Source organism: Dermacentor albipictus, chromosome 2 (assembly GCF_038994185.2).
Source record: "Dermacentor albipictus isolate Rhodes 1998 colony chromosome 2, USDA_Dalb.pri_finalv2, whole genome shotgun sequence".
In the NCBI taxonomy this organism is placed as follows: Eukaryota; Metazoa; Arthropoda; class Arachnida; order Ixodida; family Ixodidae; genus Dermacentor; species Dermacentor albipictus.
In genome coordinates this window covers 120,523,091-120,541,899 of record NC_091822.1, presented here as the reverse complement: position 1 = coordinate 120,541,899, position 18,809 = coordinate 120,523,091, and the positions used below count along the sequence as shown (strand labels likewise).

At 45.6% G+C, this 18,809-nt stretch overlaps 1 protein-coding gene across 8 annotated transcripts in view; it reads right to left on the bottom strand.

Moving 5' to 3' along the window:
- Positions 1–18,809, bottom strand: part of LOC135914717 (chondroadherin-like) — a 660,669-nt gene that overhangs the window by 149,554 nt on the left and 492,306 nt on the right. For 4 of the 8 annotated variants that reach the window (XM_070533920.1, XM_070533923.1, XM_070533919.1 and 1 more), the window contains one exon: positions 15,623–15,693. The gene's annotated coding sequence lies outside the window, so the exon portion shown is untranslated. Of the gene's footprint in view, positions 1–31; positions 119–8,669; positions 8,999–15,622; positions 15,694–18,809 lie in introns of those variants that run through there. The other 4 variants (XM_070533921.1, XM_070533917.1, XM_070533924.1 and 1 more) reach the window with 2 other exon arrangements.

Below are 18,809 nucleotides of genomic sequence, written 5' to 3'. Positions count from 1 at the left end.
TGCTTACTGCAATATTAGCTCTGTCTCTTACTTGTTGAGCTCGGCACCACAAGGTGGTATGGCCAATCCAGGTACTCCCGTTTGCGCCTCCGCTCACCCGGCAATCCACTCAATCCGCCTGCGTATACCGGAATAACGAACGCGCTAAAGCTCTCTATTGATACCACCGTGTCCTAACTTCAGAAGTTTTCATTTTCCTTGTTCACTGTCTCGAATATGCTAAAGTGTTCCTTCGCCCACAAATGCCACACGCTTCTTCTTTACAATGAACGGAGAGATGACAATCTCGGTAATTCTCTGTCCGTGCTCTCTCTCTGTTCATTCTCAGGAGTGCGGCTTCGCGCCTTTCCTCACAGTATGCTCGATTCTGGCGACACACGAAGTTAAAATTATCAAACAAACAATACAAGCCGAAGTCACCGTAAGGACTGGTGAAACGTGCGTAAATGCGGCGTATATTGTATTGATAGATAGAGAAAATACCTTTTTTACAACGGGCAGTGTGAAGTTTCAAGCAGTGTTTGTGGACTAATGGACAGTTCGTATATAAGCGTGTGATTTTCCACAGAAGGAACTGTTGAAGTTAGCGAACTATAATGGTGATGTCTTCCTCTCGACCTCCTCCCCCACCTCTCAACGCTGAAGTTCATTCCAAGGGTAGTTAGTCCTTCCACATATAAAATTACGCATTAATAAAAACTGTTCTCAGCCATAGATGAGCAAGAAGGGTGCAGTCACGTCGTGCGAAGCTTGGTGGAATACGAAGCTTTAAATTATGGTCCAGGGTATGCAAGGAAATAATCGCACACCTTTTTAGCGAGTGCCCTCGTTTGAACCCGCAAAGAGCAGCGCTCTCGTGTGCACTATACCAGCTGGACAAGCGCCCGCTCCCAGAAAGTGAAACTTTTGGACACGTGTAGCTACACGGATATCAGCACGAGCCGCTATAAAGCAGCTGCTGCACTACCTGGGGGATATCGGATTTTTTTTACAAATTTTCACTGTGTGCTTGGCAGACATTGTATGTTTTATTCTGGCATTTAACACTTCGTATGAAATGTGACGAATCCACAGACTGTGTGAAACCACCCATGCAGACAGATTTCTATTGTTAATTGTTACCTCTTTTTTCTTTCATACATTGTATCCCCTCTCCGATTTCCCATTGATGGGTAGCAAGCTGGACATAACCTCTCCTTAACCTGCCTTTCTTTCCTTTACTTTTAGCTCTATCTTTCCAAGGCGCAACGTGACTGGTGCTGTCTTCGCACATGTGCGTAAGTATGTCTGAATGCAGCAAGAATATTTGTGCCAATCATTACAGCCTGTACACTGTTAGTGCAGAGACGGCTATTTCAGCAGTAGCAGTTCAACTACTAATATTGCGCAGGTCGCCTGCAGCAGTTCACGAAGGTCCATATATCAGGGCTAATATGATTGACGTTAATAAAGCATCTTCTCGTGCGACTTGGTGCGATTGTGAAAACATGATTTTCTGGCGCTAAAAAGACGCACGCCAGACAGAAAGATGGCGCTGTGTGTGTCTGTGTGTGTTTCTTCCTTGCGCGTGTATTTTTACCGGCCCAAAATAATGTTTTCCGTGACGGATGCATTTTTTAGGGGATATCGCGTTTGGGCATGTGGTCTACTACACAAACGGGAGCAGATGAAAACTTGACGAGCTGCCAACGACAACGTCAAAACAGCCTGCCGAAGAGCGTGCAATTTCTCATACGCGCACACGCAAATGTCACCGTGTGCGACAGGCCGCCTATCACGGGCAAGCGCAGCTCTCTAAAGTTCGATTTTCTGGGAAGTACATAAATTCATGAGAAGAGGGAGGTCGCTTCTATCTACACAAATAAGAAAACATTTGTCACTGACCAAGGAAAAATTCGCCCACCTACAGCGGATGTTTTCCAAGGCCTTGACATTCCTCCTCCCGATGTCAAGAACGACAACGAGTAGTGACGGCTAACTTCGAAATAACTACATATGTGGCACAACGCGACGTGTCAAACGCAACGTTTGTGACTACTTTTGAACATACGCGAAGCTGCCAACGTGTCTTGGAGCTGCATCGTCTGAGCGGCTCAAGGGAAATCGACATGCAATCGCCATACTTTTCCTCCTCTTCAGATGTTTTCGTTAGGTGAAACCACACCGCCGAGAGGAGGTCTGGAGCCTCTTGCAGTCTCCGGACATAAAGCAAATGTTATCGTCATCTCCTTTTTTACTCCGATTTGTTTGCTTGCCCAACCTTCTCGGCAGTAAAGGAATAAACGCAATGTGCACAATGAACGCCACTTCTCACTATTATCAAATTCCTGCGATGCTTGTTGATGTCTTCATTTTCCTTATGCACATAAAATATTCATATTCAAAGGTAGCAAGGTGAACCAGACTCACGTCCTGTCTGCTACCTTACACTGAACCATGGCTGTGAAGGAATGAATAGCGAGAAAAATGCGAGGGGAAAAAACCGACTGAAGGGTTGATCATTGGTTTGTGAGAGACAGCGATAAATGGGAAGGAAAGACAGATGTGTTAACCGGAAGACATCTCGGGTTGGCCATTTCGTAATGTAATATGGAAAAGGAGTCTACCAAATAACAGATAAAAGCAGTGCAGAAGGTATGGGTGAACAATTAATCGAAGACAGGGTGGGCGCAACCACGTGATTGATCAATACGCCAAGTTGTCGCAAGCAATGTCAGATAAGGAGAGTAAACGATGCGCACGGCACAGTGTCGCAATCTGCTGCGCAACCTGTTCTTGTTAAAGTACAACGCAGCAACACCATTACATAACAGCTCGTGCCATGTGGCCTAATGTCCATGTCTTTTTTTTTTTTTTAATTCCTGTGAGTCGGTGCTCGTGTACCTCATCTAGTGTAATTTAACGTCCCGAGGTAAGACAGTAGGGCTATGATGTGACGACGTGCAGTGGAGAACTCTCGATTATTTTTACGACCAGGGTTACTCTAGCGCGTGCCTAACTCTAATTAGTTGGGCACCTCTGTATTCCGCCGACATCGACATCAGACTGACGCTAACCTAGGACACCAGCTAACACAAAAAGGTACTCACGGATGCGAGCTATATCACAGACAGTTCCGCAGACGAGGAGTTATTATATCCGACGGCCCTCGTGTGCTCCTCGAAATCACAGTTAGCCAGATATTAGCCACATGTGCGCATCCTGTACTTGTCTCTTGTATGCTTCATAAAAAAAAGAGTGACCACCATGAATACGCGGCAGCACAGCATGGCGGCAGCACACACAAAAAAATGCCTACGTGCCAGCTACGTCTTCATTGCTTTCGGAGAACAACCTGTCGCCCGTTGCTTTTCACCATGCCTCATTTCGTAGCGTTTAGCTCTTTTCTTTTTTTTATGTCCCGAGGAGCGGGCTACAAAGAAAATACGCCAAGAATTTTTTTTAATAACTGTACACCGATGGGAGGGTAGGCTACATGAGAGCCTGCTATCCCAATAGGCAGTTGAGATATGGGCGCACATGGGCCACAAACATACAAACACACTAACCATACAAAAAAAGGTAAACAAGAAGTAAAACAAATTAAACCAGGAAAAGCGACCCAAATATACCCGCATTAAGAGTTCATGTACGCTGTGTAATAAGGGCGCTACCAGAAATATAACGCACGAACATCGCTTTTCAATTAGTCTAGGCAACGAACAATCGATTCACGCAGAGTTTGCGTGTATCTACAATTCAGAGCATATTAATAAGAGTGCTGGCTACCACGATATCCCTGAAGGCTGTCGAGACACATCTGCGTTTGACAAGGCATGACCATGGAGCAAGTATTTCCACAGTGAAAAATTCACGTCTGTCGAAGTGGCTTAACTTATCTCGGAAATAGACACGTTGTTGGTCATACGGGCTCCGTGGTAAAATAACTTATTTCTGATCCGGTCACAGTGGCAGCATTCGCGTCTCCTTGGCGGGATCATTGCTTTAGTATAATGACGTCGTTTTTGCTTCAATATTTCTTATAATTTTCACCCGTTTTCTTTTTGAGCTTTTTATGCAAAACACCACTTTTTGTGCCTTAACAATTAGGCTTTTTGTTTCTTACCTTAGTTTATCGATACAACCACACAATTTATGCTTAGTCGCTTGGGATTATTTCGTATGTCACGGAATTCAGACGTCCGCTGTGAAATACGACACCTGTCCTTTCAGAGCACTACATTTTATCTCGAAAAGTTTGTGTTCCCTCAACAAGACAGCCACATCGGCAGGCTGTCTTGTGAAAGTTCATAAATCCCTTGGTACCTGCATTATTACGGTTTCGGGCACCGCGCTATGAAAATGCCGGTCCGACAAAATATCTAAATGCATGTCCCACCTAAACATCATTTCGACAGCTTAGGTTCTCACCTAAATCAACTTGCATTGATTAGAAAAAAAATATTTTTTTTTTACTATCAAAAAGCCAGCCATTGGAACCGGGGTGTCAATACTTATTTATTTATTTATTTTCATAGAAAGCGATGTTAGGCGAGCCGGAATCGATAAATGCCTGGACAAATCCAAGGAAAAAAAATTTTGTTTCACAGCATTTAAAGTTTGTACACAAATGCATCTTGGGCAAGGCGGAGCAGATCCGTTTTGAAAGCTTTGTCACATAAGAGTACCTCCCGTAATTCTCGCACTTATTTATTTTGCCTAAAGATGTACGCATAGTGAGTACGTTCTTGCAATACAGGCTACTCGCTAATATGGCGATCTTGAAAGGGAATTGTGAGGTATGCAGCGAAAGCGAAATAAAAAGTCCCTTTGCCCCCCTCCACCAGCGAAAAAAATACAGATTGTTGATACGATGCAGAAAAACATATTCCAGCTTTAAAGAATGTAGCGATTTCAGGGAGGTCAATTCTCCCCATGCGAAGCACTCACGAGAACTTTCGCAGATTATTGACTCGTTAAAACCGCAACTGTCGCGCACCCACTGAATTTATTTAACCGGCTAATGTAGCTGTTTACGAAAACGCCAGCAAGCCGAAGGACTCGTGGTGCACCCGGAATGACAACTACTAAAATAAAGCTGAAGAGTTGCCAAATCGCTACCAGAGCGTATTTCACATATATTCAACATTAAGTTCACGTTACTATTCTTATGTACGCAAGGCTGACTAACTTAATGTACACTGGCTTCTTTCATCTAATTTCAGTTTCTTTCTTATCCTCGGTTATTCATTTATATTCCTTTTTGTTTCCAAAACACTTTACCACCCAATTCGTGCCATATTCCCTGCAGTAGGTTTGTTCCGTTGAATAAGGCATCATCATCATCATCATCATCATCAATCATCGCCGCCACCACTACCACCCCCACAGTGGGCCTTTATTGCAAGCTCCCGGTGCTATGGGTGACATCACATCGAGCCGCGAATCTCATTTTCGCCTAAATCGCTGTAGCAAATGGGTAGACACTTGCGACTGTTCAGAGTGTCCCTTTTCGCCACAACAGCGAAGCTCCGTCATTTCTCGGCAGTTTCGTCACACGCTAAACCACATGGTGCGGCGCCTATAACACTGGCTCCTTGTGTCCTCATTTGTTCGACGCGAAACCGAGCATAAGTGCTTCCACTACCCTCGCGATGCGATGCGCTCAGGAGGTAGCAGGGAAATGTTCGAAACCCTGGCTGCGCGAGCTATTTGAATCTCCTACTTTTGCATACAGTCAAGCTTGCAAGTGTACTTAACTTTTAGAAAGAGCAACGGAATGGCAGGAAAGGACAGTGCCTGCAATCCGGTATACGTCCGGTTTGCTACCCTACACAAGGGTAAGGGGGTAAGGGAAGCAGTAGCAAGGAGGAAGGGAAAGTTGTCTCTGCGCCCAAATGGAATTGCTCGTCGTTACCTACAATCAGTCAGTGCTCACAAGAAAATTAGTATGGGCCTATTGAGTCCTCGTGAAAGCTGTCTTAAATCTTCGACGAAGGAAATGACCAATCCGTGCCCAAGACGGCGGCCAACGCTGCAGCTTCCAGCTGTCTTCAGAGGTGGCAGCACACGGCGTAACGCGGGCGACGGTTGTGACTGCTTTCTGAACGGACCAATAGGTGGCAGCACACTTCAGAGTAGATTATCCGAAGCGAAGATCTGCAACAGCACGGGGCTGCAGAGACTAATTACTGATATACTCTTCGACAAGCTTACGGACCATTCGATTCAGACATTCGCTTCCTTTAACGAAGCTATAGCATCAGTCAATACACTTTATTTGACAACTCCACAGCCCAGCTTCTGGCTTCGCTGTGCACAGCAAGCGAGCAATTTGACTATGCGTAGCATTTCATTTGTTACGGCCCGCGTGTCAACGTCAATAGGCATATTTCGACAACTTCCAGAGAAGCGGTTTTTCAAATCCGTGTGCGGACTAGTTGGTTTTGACGGAATGACCAAAGGTAGTGTGACAAGAGGTCTCGTGCTGTCTACTCAAATACAACTTCGCGGCACTGAATTGATGAACACGTGGCAGCATGTTACGGAATAGCGATAGGAATCCCGGGAAGAACGATTGCCGCGACAGACTGCCCAGCTGACGGTACTCTAACCACTCTAAGCACTATAACCAACCGAGCAGTTTAAAACTGTAATTTGCCAGTCATTTGTAGCCGAAACTTGGAAGCTGAACATCAGTGTCGGGAACTCGCCTGCATTGAATAACGCGGAAGTGATACGTCGCACTCCTTCCCGCCAAACGAGCACTTACTTGCACATCATACACTCTGCAGAAAAGATGCAGCGCTTTGGTGATCACAGATAGTTATTCGTTACACAGAATATAGGCAAGAACTGCACCAGATGTTATTTCTGCGCACTACGTCTCATAAAAAATGTCAGGACCTATATGAATACTCTGTTCCGGCATTTCTGTGTTCGGCATCCGTGCTATGTGGTTTGACACACCTTAAAAAATTTGACTATTGGCCGGAGACAACCGGAGCGTTGCATTAGGTAGGTCGGCCACTTGTACTCTGTTCCGCAGCATTGAACGCAAATGCATGGCGTTCATTGCTGCTGTGGTGTCGTCGCAGCAACAGTATACAAAAGGGAGCGACGGCTTTCACTGCTGACGTGCCAGTAGGCAGAACCTGTGGCCGCTGCCCGTAGAACTGGCAGGATTCCCCAGACTGGCATGAAGATGCAACGTACACATAAATTGAGAATGCACCACGCGAAATTCTTCCCCTCCGAACGCTATAGCCCGGGAAAGCTGCCATTTCCAGTCGTCACAGCATCATTTAGGAAAATGTGTGCTGAGTTTAAAAGAAAAAAAAAGCGCCTAAATCCATAGTGATGCGCTAAAGCGGGTGCAGCCAAGAACCCTGCCTTGGACGAATTTCGATATATTTAGCTTTTGAACTTAGTTCACGACAAGAAGAAAACTAATGAGCTATTGCTCTGACAATACAACTTCGTCGACGGCCACGTTTACAGTCACGTTCTCTGCTCTTCCGAAGGGTACGAAGAGAATGCATGTTGCCGTGCCGCCTGATAAATAAACGGAGGTTCCTTTTGGATGCTAAGGTGTAGAGAAAGAAGGTCCTATCTTCCCATCACCTTGCTTGTTATTTTCCTGTCTTTTTGTATTCTTGGCACCTGATTGGTGTTCTGTCGGCAGTATTAAAAGCAAGATAACCTAAATGAACTTCACGAGTAAAAAACAAGTTGTGTGCTCAAATAAAACGTAAATAAATGGGTTCTCTGTAAGCGAAGGAACTTATAGTGACTTGCAGTCGCGAATTTTCAACTCAGGTTATTTTTGATCCAGTGCTGCTGTACAACATTGCTTAACGTACAACGATGGGATGGAGAAAACGGCAGACGTCTCAGAGTCACAACGCGTGCGCCAATCGCACTAACGTTATGCCGCTTGTACATTTGATTTCACGCGTATCATCCAATACGGCGTGCGTTATATACACAGACGTCAAACATTTACATCAAACATGGCTTCGGTAGCATGGAACACGATGTATGCAAACGCATTCCAAACACAGCGGACGGAGGTGAAAGCTTAAGGTATGCCACAATAAAAAACTTTCATATCATTATTTTTGCCCGACACGGAAATGGCGCATTCTTGTAGACCTTGATATGACATGTCAAATATGCTATGCAGTTTTCAGGTAACTAGGTACGTCCGTCTTAAATAAATATTATATCCCCGTTGCGCTGCGGTGATGTAGGTATTCCTGGCTGCGCGTTACTTCAGGGTGTTTTAGTTCCAACGCTACCACACGCAATTTTAGATTTTTTTTCTCTCTACTGCTTTATTGGCAAGTAAGAGTCATGCTACAAAGGAGGCCGGTAATGTCGATGAGGACAGCGGTTATGCTTCGTCAGTGGCGCGACGTTGCACCCACAGCACGCATGAGGGAAGATGCAGTTTATAGTCTAGGTAACACATTTCAAATATTTCAATCGCAAACATGATTCGGGAAATTGAAAGTCAGCTACGTTGGCGCGCAACTCAGAGAAAAATTGAGAAAGAAAAGCAGGACACGAGACGGAGTAAGCAGTCTCGAAAGCCCGAATACCTAGAAATACAACTAAAGAAGTTTTTTTTTTTTTTTAGGACGTACGCGCATACATATCCAACTCATATGGCTACAGTGAGCACTTACCTGCCGGCGAGAGAAGAGCGTCAGGTGTTTGGTATATCCATCGTGCACATGTTCGTTTGTTTGTTTTTTTGTTTGTCTCCTTTCTCACGGAGCGACGGCACAGGGGCGGCCAGTTGGCGCAATTGAGTGACGACACATTGAGGAAGTGGCACCACGATCACAACGAACCACGGATGTGGGCACGCACAGCAGCGTTGTTATCCGGCGCTGTCTGACCGCACGGTTCTTCGCACGCGACGCGAAAAAAAAAAAAATACCGAGCCGTCACGGCGAACAAAGTTCGGCTCCCTAAAACCCCCGGCGCGAACTCGCGCTCCGCTCTCAAAAACTCGCGAGGAAAAAGCGCGCGCGCGCGCCCGCCCGAGGTCCTGCCTCGCCGGCACGCTCGCAGGCCAGGAAATAGGTTCTGTCTTGCTGCTGCTTTGCGCAAATCACGGGGGGGCGCCCATCGATTTCGGGCAGCGGATCACGTGCCCTGCGTCCCGAGCGGACGTCGCCTTGCGGAGCGCCATCTGGCGTGCGACGCTCGAGGTTTGAGCGCAGACAACTTGCCGCGTCCAGACACTTGCCAGCGCGAAGGCTCTGGGCGCCGCGGGGCCGGAGCGCGAAATTCGTATTCCTCTCCCCTCGTCTTTCTTTATTTCCTTCTTTTCTTTTCTTTGCGTTCGTTGGGTGTAATGAATGTTTCTACCCGAGTGGTTCTGCGTCTCGACGCGTTCAGCTTCATCGCACTCTCCTTACTTTTTTTTCTAGAATTAACTAACTTGGGTTCGCGTTTGTAACTCGGCCACCATTTCTTATGTTTGACATTCTTTAGTACCGTGACTTGCAGTGACCGGCCCTGCGGGGTGTGAGCTGTACTCTGCGTTCTACTTTATTCTTCGCCATCTATCATCTTACTATTTCTTTCCTCTTTCCTGTCCCTCCCACCTATCTTCTATGTTTCTGTCTGCGCCTTTCTGAAGAGTAGGCAGGTGTTGTGCCCATAACGGTGGCAGTTGCCAGCCTCCTCCTCGCTTTCCGTGTCCTCTCAAATAATAATAATAATAATAATAATAATAATAATAATAATAATAATAATAATAATAATAATAATAATTGGGCGTTATGCAGGTTTAAAAGAGTGCATAAACTTTAATAAAGTTTTGCACCTTTTGGGGCTCATATGGTTATTTTGCCGCCTAATCATAATCTTCATCTACCTTGCGTGTCTTTTCTTTCGTTAACGCAACGTGCCCGATACATTCCCGTTATCAGTGTGACATACCATTCTAGAAAGGACAGTAGCGAGCGGTCACTCTTCCACAAAGTGACCACATGCAATACAGACGACGCTTATTTTTTGTGGATAAGAAGCGTCCCAAAGGCTGTAAGCCATTTTTAAAGTGTACGCAGTAAAACGTTAAGCACCCCTAAAAATGCTGGTATGACCCATTGCGTGCATCCCTGCACCTAAGGTGTAAGATGGAATTGTTGGTGATGACACAAAGTTTTCATGCTGGCAAATAATTGCTTCACGTAAACACGATGACACGAGAACAGACGACGCGAGAACTGCATGAACTAAATTTCCCTGTCTGTCACTCTCGGATGTTGGCACTTCTGTGCCCACAAGGAGATCATAATTAACGTACACTTTTATCTACGACTGCTTTCAGCGCACATGCAGTTTCAGCTCGCTGTCGTGTACAGCAAACAAATTTTCATGTTTAAGGATACGAAAGTTAGCCGCGAAACAAAACAGCACTCTTAACGATGCAAAACAATGTTCGCATTGTAGGCGGAAGGGTCAAATCTACGAAGGTTAGCGAACGTAGCATCTTGCTGTCGCAAAAGCAAGGTGTCAGGTTAAAATGTCCGATAGCCGTGTTTCGGCGCTTGCAAAACGTGACAATTGGCGGTACATTAGATAGCCACTTTCCTACACTGTAAGCAGCTGGTATGTGGCCTATACAAGCGTCTCCCTTGCTAGACCGTAGTAAGAAAATAGCGTACTCCAACTATAGAAACTGTGAGCCCATCTGATACTTCGGCAGCCCCTCCCCCCACGATGATCACATATCTCGATCACACGCTAAACGGACGAAATGCCAAGTTCAGCAGGTGTTGGTGTGCATAAAACAGTTTCTGCATAGAGCAGCTCGTCCCAACATCCCAGAGTAGTCTCCACATAGGCCGCGCGTGCTCTTTCAAAGGGGATCGATTTCGCTTGAGCATGTGATGCGAGCAATGTCAGAAAAGTTGAGTTCGGTCTGTTATTTTCTTTCCCTACGCTTTTATGCCCTACTCCCACCCTGATTTTTGAGCGCCGTGAAGGTGTCAGCCGTCTGCGCTATGCGGTTGCAGTGCGGTTAACAGAGAATTTCGATCCCTAACATTAAATTGTATTTAGTTACTTGTTTTTTATAACTCGTTTGAAAGTTACTCGTTTTGAAAAATAAGAAACCAATTACGGCTACCACTACTACTACTACTACTACTACTACTACTACTACTACTACTACTACTACTACTACTACTACTACTACTACTACTACTACTACTACTTGTCAGCATTTAACTTAAGTTCTACAAAAAGATAAAAAGTGCCTGCGTGTTATTTGTAAGCCATATTGTAATCGACCACTCCGTGATTATGAAATTTACAAGAGGAGAGAGGAATACATAAATTTAGCGCTGTTATCGCATAATAAGGATAGTGGTTAACTATATTAGCTGGATTTACTTGACTCGCCTTGGAACTTCCTCCTTCCGCTCCATTCCTTTATCTCCGGTAAAATTAGAGGTACATACACCAGGCCTATTTTCTCTCATATTCACCCTACTTAACTGCGGGAATTCCCATTTGTATTTCACGATGATTTTATAAGATGCACTTCCATCAGTGTTCCGAAAGTAAAACTATCATTGCCCCCTTGCATGTACCTTTGTCGTCGTTTTCCCCTTTTCTCTGTTTCTGTATTTAGCACCATTTGATGAAGTATCGGTCGTCAGGTTCTGTGTTGTCACGTCCTTCTTCAAACAGGCATGGTGCAAGCAAGCAAACTCTCAGGGAACATCTCATACTGTCTGTTTATCTGCCTCTTCTAGGGCCCTCCTGGCCCTTTTTTCATATACTCCCAAAACTTGATGACCCAGTGTTGACGCCTTGTAACATAAAAGAAAAACCGATACAGCCTCTCGAGTACCTCCTATTTGAAGCGTACTAGACCAAGAACATAACATTTACACAGAGTTTATTGAAAAAAAAAACTGTGAATAGTTGTTTACTTTCGGTTATCCTACCTCCCGTTTCATCCATTACAAACTTCAACTCGCTAGCGAAAACGAAGAAAGTATTTGATCAATATCTCTCAAGAGACGCATCGACTAGCACTTCGTCTATCCAAGCCTCATCCTCCTAGGTCCTTTCCATTTTTCTGTTATTTTTTCCCTTCTATGTCCAGTTTCTTGTGCGCTCCATGCAACTCTGCAGTAGGATTTTGCGGACTTGATACTGTCCGCTCTGCACGCGAGTATTGGTGCTGCTGGCACCTCCTGTGACGTGACAGCATACGGTTTGAAGCACCCGAAGCTATTTCTCTACAAAGGAAGAATGTGCGGAAGCCATCGACGATGGTTGTCAATGCGAATAACCGAACGCTTCTAGAAAGCCATTAGCCTTATAAAGGAACGATGTGCTTGAAGGCGCATAGTAATTACAGCGAGGACATTTCAGTGGAGCTCCTTGTTTCGTAGCGTAATTCCACAGAGAATAGAGCCGTTAATCGGCACATCTGTACCGGTTGTACGGGTGGCTGTCCATGTAAGCCGAATCGTCATGTTTGTTGTCTCTAGGGGCTCGAGCGCCAGCGTTGAAGGCGACTGCCACTCTCCGGCGGAGGCATCTCTCGCAATCGCCACAGGGAGAAACGCTCGAGGGAGGAGAGGCTGGCTCTTACCAAAGCCACCTAGAAAAAAATTTTTCCTCTTACGCCCAAGCACTCCAGCACAGACAGCATCTGAACTTTCAAACACCCCAAAGCACACGCGCAACAGCAGGCGCGTCTCGCAGAGCTGCACTCCGTATTCTTGAGCGTTGGTCGGTTCAACATTTGACTTCGACTCCATGGATGGATGGATGTTATGAGCGTCCCCTTTGGAACGGGGCGGTGGGTTGCACCACCAAGCTCTTGCTACTATACTGCCTAATATTCTACCTAGGTTAACCAATCAAAAAAGAAAAAAAAAAACACTATGAACTACCACGCCCAAATTTTCTGATCCCCTATTGCGAACTGTGCTTTTGTACGTCTCCGTCTTTTGTCGTTTCCCTACTTTTCTTCCACCAATCCTCCAGTCGCCTCTTACTAATCCAGATAGTCGATTGAAGCGCCGCCCGTCGGCAGAAGTCGTCACTACATTTCAATGACTGGTCATAGAGGTTATGAGAAGCGTGGTGCCTTCTTCATTCGAAGGACGGTGCTGTGCTCAACTCGATCGAGTGGAGGAAGAGCCTCGAGTCTCTAGGATCGTTTAGAGTACGGGGATATATTTGGAACTCGGTGAGGAACGCGGCCCGCAACTCGGCCACTCGCTTGCGCGAGAGCAGGCGCCCTTTTGCACCAGCACCTTTGTTATCGGTAGTCCACCGACCACCGTCGCACCTGCCACGAAAATGACCGAAAGACCAAAAGAAAGCTGTTCGCTTAAAAAAAAAGAAATCAGTGCCATTTCATTTTGTGAAGGTGGATGACCAGCGAAGTTGTGTATAGTGACGATTATGTTGATTTATTATATGGTGATTACTATATTGATTGAATAAAAGCACATACACGTTACTTCGTGATTATACCGTCTTTAACGTTATTTCGTTACCGTAGTGATCATCGCTTAATAGTCACTATGGTAGACGGCCATGGGCGGAACGACCATGCTGGAAAGGTTTTTAGCAAACGTCATGTGTGTTGGCCTCGAGCTCCACCAGTGGAAAAGCTCGCGCCCCCGTCGGCGTCACGTGCTATTAGGAATCACGTGGACATAGCGGCCGCGTCGGCTGCTTCGGGAGCGCCGACGCGAGCTGAAAACAAGAGTTTAAATTCCCTCGTACGCTGCAGTCCTCATTTAGTGGCGAGATGTTCCCGCTTCGAGTATAGAGGCCCCCTTAACGGTGGAGCCGACGTATGCAGAAATACTTAACCACTACAGAGGAAGGAGACTTAAATACCCCCCACCCCACACATCGCTCACACAACATGAGGCAGTAAGCTGGCGAAGACTGCAAGCCGGTACGTTCTTCAACCTGCACACATTACACAACATGTTCCCTACCCAGTACAGGGATACATGTACGTGGTGCGGAACAACCCCCACGTTATACCACATCACGTGGGAATGCAAGCGTAATTTCGCATTCCACAAAGTAAATAACCCAATTGCGGAACAATGGGAAGGTCTGCTCACCAGCAGCGAGCTCGCAGCCCAACGGGCAATTGCGCAGCACGCCTGCGAGGCAGCAAGACTCTGCGGTGCCCTGGAATAGGGGCGCCGACCTTGTGAAGCGGCCAGGACTCAAAACATGAAGACACCGGCCCACCGCCAATCTCTCTTAGATATAGAGAAATAAAGTTTTTCCATTCCATTCCATTCCAGAGCATCGGGGGTATCAGCAATTTCAGGCTTTCGCCTTAATAAAGCATTGCATACCCGCCTCCGAAGTTGCAGCGGTGGTTTTCAACAGCTTCGCTGGGCATCCATTTTCGCAGGGCCATGATGACTATATATAATTATTACGATGGCTATTACTAGAGAAATTGAGGGATGTGTTTCCATATTCTTTTTTAATCTTGCACCAAAACACCAGCACTAGCGCGCCGGTGTGATGTCATGGATATCTATTTTTCCTTTCTTATTGGACCGCCCTGTAATGTGTTGAAGCTTTTAAGAAAGAAGTTGGGGATTACCGAAAGCACGAGTCACGCGTTGAACCGTTTTAGACTAAGCAAGCACTTCTTGAAACTTGCCGTGACCAGTCTTTGGCTTCTTTAAGATAAAACATAGCCCATCTTTGCTGATAAGGAATTAATTAACGCCAAACAGATGCCGCCGATATCTATGAAATTATGGCGAGCTGCAGTGAAAACGTCAAGGCGTTGTCTCCACCGTGAGATTGGCTAATAATTCGTCTACACGCCTACCCGACCCAAAATATCATGAATGCTCTCCCAGGTTATAAAACGAAAGAGACCTGCCTCATCAGATGACGCGCGGGGAATTAATGTTCTGCGCCCTAGAATATGCGCGAGCGCCGACGATTAGTCTAGCATCTACAGCGATACATGTTAAATAGTGGCTTTCTTGATTCGTGAGACAGATTCCACGATTGGGCTCACCACTATCGCTTTGATTTGGCTGTTTCTTGTGTTTCTGGGCACAAGCTCGATTATTAAAGATTCCGCTTCCTAACTCGCACTCTTAGCACGGTTTCGGTTCTTCGCTGCTGATGAAACTTGTGAGCATGACATCAGGGGAGCACGCGCTTGAATTCTAAAGAAGTGTCACCATCCCTATGTCGCGGTCACATACGTATATTCAGGAATACGGAGGATTGGTCTGCTGTAATATTCACTCATTCGAGACAATATTAAGCGAATTGACAACGTTTTGCTAAAGCTAACGTTTCACTTTCATAAAAACATTTCATAGCCACGGTAGAAAATTTTCAAAGCACGAATAGGCGAAAATTGCACCATCATAACCACATAATGGGGCTTTTTTTCGTCTACGTGACGTCATGACACTATGACTATGTTAGTATAAATAAAATCGGGATTGTACCCTACATGATGAATGCCACGGTATGCCTGTTTCACGTTAAGTGCGACTCGCGCTTAGTTCTTACAAACTGGGACAAAAACAGTTCCTGCGTTATGCGCACAGATTCGTGCAATCGTGCCATAAAAAGAAAGGTTTACCTCTTCGCAGGGGGTCGCACCAGCCGGAACAGTGGTGCGAAAATGCTGCACAGTCAACAACGGCATCACCCCTGTAATGCAGGTACAGAAGATTCACTAAAATTAGATCGAAGTGAACGTTTCCCTTCTCGTCTCACACGTGCTCTAAATACTTCCGAGAATAGTCGCTCTTACACCGACCACTGTATCTAATAATATAAAGTATTTGTCCGAAAAAATAAAAGTACGCTAGGATAGCAAATTACAAAGAATGTCCGTTGGTCGGGCCAGCTGCTATAGCTTATGTGGTACAACCTACAACGGAAAATAAAATTACTTGACAAACGAGCAATGTGCGCGACTGTGAAAATATACAATATATAAAACTCGGCAGTTCTCAAAAAAATTTTGTTTGATGGCCTTTTCGTGATTCGGCGCATCACAGCGACCATGCGAATATGATATGAATGACACTGGAGGTATAGGAGGGAGGGGGGGGGGCACATGGCATTGAGCAGGGGGAAATGTATTGATTTATACATAGCAGATAACGTGACAGCATTGTCGTTGCCAACAGTTGACGACAGGAAAGGCTCTAAAATCATGTTCCCTAAGTGAATCATTAATTAAGCAGGAAGCTTTAGCTGGGCCAAACTGAGATTTCCCTATTCAAATGCACGTAAACGAAGAATTGTTCCCATGAGACAAACTGGCGACGAACTTTCACATACACTGTTGCATTTTCAGAGATAAAGCTGAAATCTAGCAGTAGCAAAAAACATCACACACTATACAAAAACAACATTATACGATTATACAATATTTCTATCCCACTCGATGCAAATTTAATTTCTCGCTACCCAGAACATAATTTTTCTCTGTTGGGGGTTCGTTCTATTTTGCTCAGTAAGGCATCACTGGCACTTCAAGTTCACTTTCCCATATTTTCAAAAAGCTTGTGTGCTAGCGTCTTAGAAAGGACGCTTCCACGCCTTTGTCCAATTCGCTTGAAAGAAACCTGCAGTTAAAGAGAATATTTTTTCACGTTAATCTACAGAGACAGCGATACCAAGACACGTTAGGCAATTCGTTTTTGGAGCAGCATTAGCAAACGGAACTTCCCTACTTTCTCAGGTTATCCGGGCAAATATTTCTGAATGCTTTTTAAGCGCCCTTAAAATTCCTAATTCGCAGACAATTACACAAACGTATTCTTTTGCGGAAGTAATTCCTTTTAACTTACCGTTGACCTTAAATGTGTTTTGATACAACAGTGACAATTACAACAACAACAAAAGGAAATATGAAAGTCTACCGATCACAAGCCTTGGCGCAACAAAGCTGCTTCTCCTGGATTCAATATGGGGATAATGGTATATTACTATGGACAGCCGTCCTCGTGTTAAATCGAATAGCCTTCTACAACCCTTTCGCTCGTTTTCGTAGTACTTACTAGCTCGACTCTCAGCGTATATTGCATAAAAAAGGCGTGGATGGAAACGGCGAATTCTCGCGTGCAGCCGAGTTTCAGGGCGCGTTTATAGCTGAACTATAGCTGAACGCCAACTATTATAGCTACATGAGACGCGTGGGCTGTGGCGCGACAGCTTTTGGGCTTGTAAAGGTTAGCATGCGGAGCGCTCGGGAAGGACAGCGCTCCTGTTCATCCGTCACCCTCTTCCCCCTGAGCAGGAAGCGGGATCAGAGGACGGCAGTCGTCTGCCCCGGTCGCACTCGTGCTGCTGGAGACAAGAAATGCATAACCACGTCTACTAAACCAAGCACGCTGCCTACATATCCTCGCGTTGAAGCTTTCGGCTGTGTGTGTGTGTGTGTGTGTGTGTGTGTGTGTGTGTGTGTGTGTGTGTGTGTGTGTGTGTGTGTGTGTGTGTGTGTGTGTGTGTGTGTGTGTGTGTGTGTGTGTGTGTGTGTGTGTGTGTGTGTGTGTGTTTGTGTTCAAGAGGCTTTCCAGTGGCTTTCGCTCCTGCGGTTGTCCAGGGGGGTACATGCGCGCACGAAAGCCACCCTGTAGCAACCCTGTAGCCAAGGTTGGTTGTTGGACTGCGGAGAGAAATAATGTGAAAAGGAGCATGATCAGAGAATATGTGGTGTCGAGGGCGGAGTGAAGACGAGGCTGTACTGGCGAGAGAAAGTTGTGAATAGGATGGTACACACGGTCATCAGCCGCCGTGCCGGAGTAGACACCGGTGCTCGGTCGACGTCAGAAAGAATGTACGCTGTCTTGGTGTGATGCTTCAGAAAAGGCGCGTCCGGCGTTGCCCCAACTGTGCAGGACAAGTCGAGACACACATTTGCCACGAAGATCACGAACAGGAGCACGCCTCGCTGTAATGAGTAGAATTGGGTAGAGCTTTGTAAGTCGCAGGAAACGACGACGCTTAACTGGAGAAGCACTTCAAGTAGACAAGAAAGAAGAGGAAAAAAAAAACAGGCTAAGGCGTCGTATGGTGCAAAACAGTATAAGCTTATATGCGGTATGTACAATAAGCAGTGTACTGTACTATAATTAATAGTGTTGTTGTTACTGTAAACAAGAGAATCGGGGTAAACAACTGCCTTTTATTGTTTCTACACAGTTTTCTCTTCCGGCCCTAGTGTCTGAGGGCAACCCAGAATTCTTCGCACTCCCTCACTAATGGTTGGTGACTGGACATATGTGCCACGATCGGCGGTACTCTTCTGTAACTTGTGCATTCATCGCTATGTCTTATTGAAGACTCGTAAATGCTGCCAAGAAGATAGCAGCCCAAGAATATCTTTCTCATCTTGAGGAGGACTGTCGAGATGGGCACATGAAGCAGAAAGGATAAATTTAGCATGACGCTGACTTCAGTGGGTCTTCTATTTTCTGTGAGGGGGCTATCACGTGGGTTTCATGAATATGCAGTTTCGAATATCAACTTGGTAAGAACTAAAGCACCGTTCAAAAGCGTTACCAGGGAAGCAGCCTGCTGATTGGCCGCTACTCTCTAGAGAATGGCATGGAATAGATCATATAATCTCAGCAGTAAAAAGCAACTTCAATCTTAACATATAAATCTGCTGATTACTAATTATTAGCTCCATCGCACATATGACAGACACTCCAAGGTCATGCACAGCACTTTATCAACATGGTTGAAGTACATTTAACGACGGCACTATGCCAACGCTATAGGCGCTCGCATAGTGCCGAATACGAAATATA